Source organism: Coregonus lavaretus (genome assembly GCF_964263955.1).
Source record: "Coregonus lavaretus genome assembly, chromosome: 13".
In the NCBI taxonomy this organism is placed as follows: domain Eukaryota; kingdom Metazoa; phylum Chordata; class Actinopteri; order Salmoniformes; family Salmonidae; genus Coregonus; species Coregonus lavaretus.
The window spans coordinates 3,739,987-3,745,986 of NC_140000.1; the positions used below are offsets into that span (position 1 = coordinate 3,739,987).

Here is a 6,000-nt window from a genome sequence, read left to right on the forward strand (position 1 = left end):
GTAAACTAATGGACAACAACACTTAGGCTTCTATTTCCAGCTTATACATACTATATACATTTTACGGACACAGTATATTTTACAATAGTCATCTTTTGTTTGTTTTTAGTCCCATCCTTCAGCTACCCTCAACCCCTCCCATTTATCTCTGAAGACCATCCATTTTTGATTTCTATTTGCCATATATTTTTCAACTGTGCTGTTTCGCAAAAGTTCTGAACCTTTCTATTCTCATAGTTTCTACAGATTGTAAATTAAAGATAAACCTTTTTGCTAGGAGTATTATTATATTATTGATCAATTGACTGTAACTTTTCAAATCACCCAGCAGTACTATTTGCAGAGTTAGCTCCAGGTAAATGTTGCAATTCTTCAATTCTTGAACCTTCGACCAAAAACAAGCTAGATATGGACAGTACCAAAATAAATGATTCAAAATCTGCAGAGCTGAGATGGTTGTATCCCCCATACTGTATATATATATATATTCTATTGATTGCAAGAATTTTGTATAATAATTTAAATTGGAAAACTCTAAGTTTTGAATCCAGCGTCGTTTTGTGTATCAATTCATAAACCGTGTGCCATGGAATCGGTACATCGAAAATCTCTTCCCAACTACACTGCTCAATTTTTATTTATTTTAGGGAACACTAAAATAACACATCCTAGATCTGAATGAATGAAATAATCTTATTAAATACTTTTTTCTTTACATAGTTGAATGTGCTGACAACAAAATCACACAAAAAATGATCAATGGAAATCAAATTTATCAACCCATGGAGGTCTGGATTTGGAGTCACCCTCAAAATTAAAGTGGAAAACCACACTACAGGCTGATCCAACTTTGATGTAATGTCCTTAAAACAAGTCAAAATGAGGCTCAGTAGTGTGTGTGGCCTCCACATGCCTGTATGACCTCCCTACAACGCCTGGGCATGCTCCTGATGAGGTGGCGGATGGTCTCCTGAGGGATCTCCTCCCAGACCTGGACTAAAGCATCCGCCAACTCCTGGACAGTCTGTGGCGCAACGTGGCGTTGGTGGATGGAGCGAGACATGATGTCACAGATGTGCTCAATTGGATTCAGGTCTGGGGAACGGGCGGGCCAGTCCATAGCATCAATGCCTTCCTCTTGCAGGAACTGCTGACACACTCCAGCCACATGAGGTCTAGCATTGTCTTGCATTAGGAGGAACCCAGGGCCAACCGCACCAGCATATGGTCTCACAAGGGGTCTGAGGATCTCATCTCGGTACCTAATGGCAGTCAGGCTACCTCTGTCGAGCACATGGAGGGCTGTGCGGCCCCCCAAAGAAATGCCACCCCACACCTTGACTGACCCACCGCCAAACCAGTCATGCTGGAGGATGTTGCAGGCAGCAGAACGTTCTCCACGGCGTCTCCAGACTCTGTCACGTCTGTCACGTGCTCAGTGTGAACCTGCTTTCATCTGTGAAGAGCACATGGCGCCAGTGGCGAATTTGCCAATCTTGGTGTTCTCTGGCAAATGCCAAACGTCCTGCACGGTGTTGGGCTGTAAGCACAACCCCCACCTGTGGACGTCGGGCCCTCATACCACCCTCATGGAGTCTGTTTCTGACCGTTTGAGCAGACACATGCACATTTGTGGCCTGCTGGAGGTCATCTTGCAAAGGCGGAGGTAGCAGTCCTGCTGCTGGGTTGTTGCCCTCCTACGGCCTCCTCCACGTCTCCTGATGTACTGGCCTGTCTCCTGGTAGCGCCTCCATGCTCTGGACACTACGCTGACAGACACAGCAAACCTTCTTGCCACAGCTCGCATTGATGTGCCATCCTGGATGAGCTGCACTACCTGAGCCACTTGTGTGGGTTGTAGACACAGTCTCATGCTACCACTAGAGTGAAAGCACCGCCAGCATTCAAAAGTGACCAAAACATCAGCCAGGAAGCATAGGAACTGAGAAGTGGTCTGTGGTCACCACCTGCAAAACCAGTCCTTTATTGGGGGTGTCTTGCTAATTGCCTATAATTTCCACCTGTTGTCTATTCCATTTGCACAACAGCATGTGAAATTTATTGTCAATCAGTGTTGCTTCCTAAGTGGACAGTTTGATTTCACAGAAGTGTGATTGACTTGGAGTTACATTGTGTTGTTTAAGTGTTCCCTTAATTTTTTTGAGCAGTGTATTATGCAATCTATATGGCACAGCTGTCAATTTTTTGGTCCTTAAATTAAACTGGTATACTTTTTTATTCATCACAATTTTCTTTAACGAATTTTGGTCTTTAATGCAGGGCCGACAGACAGGTTCCTTACTTTCTCCCCCTTCCACCTGCCTCTGGATAATGTTTTTACAGGTGACCAACGGGCAGGCTTTCTACTGGCTGTCTCAGCTGAGGCATCGCTGGGACGAGCAGCAGAGAGGCTGGCAAACATCTGTGGTCCTCAGTTCCTCTGCTCCTACGAATACCTGGGGAACACCCCTCGTCTGGTCATCATCTTGTCATTAGGTTTATTTCATGTTAACAACTGTGTTGCTATCAGTGCTGATTAAAATACAAAATAAAAGCTGATTAGGATACTAAATATTATCTCACTGTACTTTTATTTTCTGTCCTAAAGAATATCATTATTCAGTAGTCAGGGATAGAGAGCTGTGATAAATGACGACTTTGTTGTTCTCAGTGTGTGATGTAGTTGTTGTTGTTGTTGTGGCCATGTGTAGGTGCTACATCCCTCTGACCCAGTCTCTCCACCTGACTAAGAGTGGGGCCCCGGCAGGCCCTGCTGGCACTGGGAAGACTGAGACCACCAAGGACCTGGGCCGGGCCCTGGGAAGACTGAGACCACCAAGGACCTGGGCCGGGCCCTGGGAAGACTGAGACCACCAAGGACCTGGGCCGGGCCCTGGGAAGACTGAGACCACCAAGGACCTGGGCCGGGCCCTGGGAAGACTGAGACCACCAAGGACCTGGGCCGGGCCCTGGGAAGACTGAGACCACCAAGGACCTGGGCCGGGCCCTGGGAAGACTGAGACCACCAAGGACCTGGGCCGGGCCCTGGGAAGACTGAGACCACCAAGGACCTGGGCCGGGCCCTGGGAAGACTGAGACCACCAAGGACCTGGGCCGGGCCCTGGGAAGACTGAGACCACCAAGGATCTGGGCCGGGCCCTGGGAAGACTGAGACCACCAAGGATCTGGGCCGGGCACTGGGAAGACTGAGACCACCAAGGATCTGGGCCGGGCCCTGGGCGTCATGGTTTATACGTCTTCAACTGCTCTGAACAGAAGAACTAGAAGGTTAGAACATGGCCACATTTGTTAGACTTTTTTGTTGTTGTTGACTTAACTTGTTTTTCAGTTGTAATAGCACCAGTCACCAACACCACAATATTGCATTTTCATATTCATTGATGTACATTATTTCTCCCTCTGCACTTCAATAGTTCATTGTGCGTGTTGTATAACACCCAGGTGGTGTTTATAATGATGTCATCCCCTGTCATGTCCAGTCTATAGGGAACATCTATAAGGACCTGGCCCTGACTGGAGCCTGACTGGGGCTGCTTTGATTAATTCAACCGTATCTCTGTGGAGGTCCTGTCAGTGGTGGCTGTGCAGGTCAAAACCAATTCAGACTGCCAAGAGGAAGAGGTGGGGACCGTTTTTATAATGTGAACACAGGGTCGTATTCAGTAAGGAGAATATGTATTTAAATGGCAATGTACTAGCTAAACTTGTCCAATAAGAAGACAGATTTTTCATTTTTCTGTTGCAAAACGTTTTGATACAGTTTACCCTGTTGAACATGACCCTGGTTCCTTGATTTGCACACAACATTACAAATCTGGATTGATTGTTGATGTGGATGTTTCTTAACGTTCTGTGTACAACACCAAGAGAAATTCCATACAACAACTACTGTTGCATGGCAATACAGTTTTCTGATTCAGATCACAACTGGAACAACATGTTATATATAAGTTATCATCAGACACAACTGACAATCCCTCAACCTTGCACCAGGTTCTTGTTCCTGGAAGAGGAGATTGTGTTAAAGTCATCAGTAGGGATCTTCATCATCATGAACCCAGGCTACGCAGGCAGGACAGAGCTACCTGAGAACCTCAAGGCTCTCTTCAGGTACAGCTAGCTCCATTCTCTCATCATATTACTCTGTCTGCAGGTACAGCTAGCTCCATTCTCTCATCATATTACTCTGTCTTCAGGTACAGCTAGCTCCATTCTCTCATCATATTACTCTCTCTTCAGGTACAGCTAGCTCCATTCTCTCACCATATTACTCTGTCTTCAGGTACAGCTAGCTCCATTCTCTCATCATATTACTCTCTCTTCAGGTACAGCTAGCTCCATTTTCTCACCATATTACTCTGTCTTCAGGTACAGCTAGCTCCATTCTCTCATCATATTACTCTGTCTTCAGGTACAGCTAGCTCCATTCTCTCATCATATTACTCTCTCTTCAGGTACAGCTAGCTCCATTCTCTCACCATATTACTCTGTCTTCAGGTACAGCTAGCTCCATTCTCTCACCATATTACTCTGTCTTCAGGTACAGCTAGCTCCATTCTCTCACCATATTACTCTGTCTTCAGGTACAGCTAGCTCCATTCTCTCACCATATTACTCTGTCTTCAGGTACAGCTAGCTCCATTCTCTCATCATATTACTCTCTCTTCAGGTACAGCTAGCTCCATTTTCTCACCATATTACTCTGTCTTCAGGTACAGCTAGCTCCATTCTCTCACCATATTACTCTGTCTTCAGGTACAGCTAGCTCCATTCTCTCACCATATTACTCTCTCTTCAGGTACAGCTAGCTCCATTCTCTCACCATATTACTCTGTCTTCAGGTACAGCTAGCTCCATTCTCTCACCATATTACGCTGTCTTCAGGTACAGCTAGCTCCATTCTCTCACCATATTACTCTGTCTTCAGGTACAGCTAGCTCCATTCTCTCACCATATTACTCTGTCTTCAGGTACAGCTAGCTCCATTCTCTCACCATATTACTCTGTCTTCAGGTACAGCTAGCTCCATTCTCTCACCATATTATCCTCTCCTAGGACCACGTGCCATGGTGGTGCCTGACATTGCACTGATCTGTGAGATCACGCTGGTGGCTGAAGGCTTCCTCCGTGCCAAGCTACTGGCCAAGAAGTGTATTACCATGTACACACTCTGCAAGGAGCTGCTCTCCAAACAGGTAACTAGACTACCACTGCATTATATGCACACACACACACATCACCTTGCTGTTCGATCCCCTTACGGGTCAAACCAAAGACTGCAAAAATGGGACCTGATGCGTCTCTGCTTGGCACTCAGCATTAAGGAGATAGATTGGGGGTAAGGCCCTGCGCTAGACTAGTGTCCTTTCTAGGGGGTGTACTGGTACATCAAGCTGCCTCACTACAGAAACAGGAGATAGACTAGTGTCCTGTCCAGGTGGTGTACTGGTACATCAAGCTGCCTCACTACAGAAACAGGAGATAGACTAGTGTCCTGTCCAGGTGGTGTACTGGTACATCAAGCTGCCTCACTACAGAAACAGGAGATAGACTAGTGTCCTGTCCAGGGGGTGTACTGGTACATCAAGCTGCCTCACTACAGAAACAGGAGATAGACTAGTGTCCTGTCCAGGTGGTGTACTGGTACATCAAGCTGCCTCACTACAGAAACAGGAGATAGACTAGTGTCCTGTCCAGGGGGTGTACTGGTACATCAAGCTGCCTCACTACAGAAACAGGAGATAGACTAGTGTCCTGTCCAGGTGGTGTACTGGTACATCAAGCTGCCTCACTACAGAAACAGGAGATAGACTAGTGTCCTGTCCAGGGGGTGTACTGGTACATCAAGCTGCCTCACTACAGAAACAGGAGATAGACTAGTGTCCTGTCCAGGTGGTGTACTGGTACATCAAGCTGCCTCACTACAGAAACAGCAGATAGACTAGTGTCCTGTCCAGTGCTATCTTCTCCAATCTTCCT

At 46.5% G+C, this 6,000-nt stretch overlaps 1 pseudogene across 1 annotated transcript in view; it reads left to right on the forward strand.

Moving 5' to 3' along the window:
- The window catches only part of LOC311139293 (dynein axonemal heavy chain 11-like), a 77,711-nt pseudogene that overhangs the window by 15,459 nt on the left and 56,252 nt on the right, over positions 1-6,000 (forward strand). Inside the window, exons 14-18 of the transcript in view lie at positions 2,344-2,472; positions 2,684-2,830; positions 3,463-3,662; positions 4,015-4,136; positions 5,077-5,216. The product of the transcript in view is annotated as a dynein axonemal heavy chain 11-like (transcript). The remainder of the gene's footprint in view (positions 1-2,343; positions 2,473-2,683; positions 2,831-3,462; positions 3,663-4,014; positions 4,137-5,076; positions 5,217-6,000) is intronic.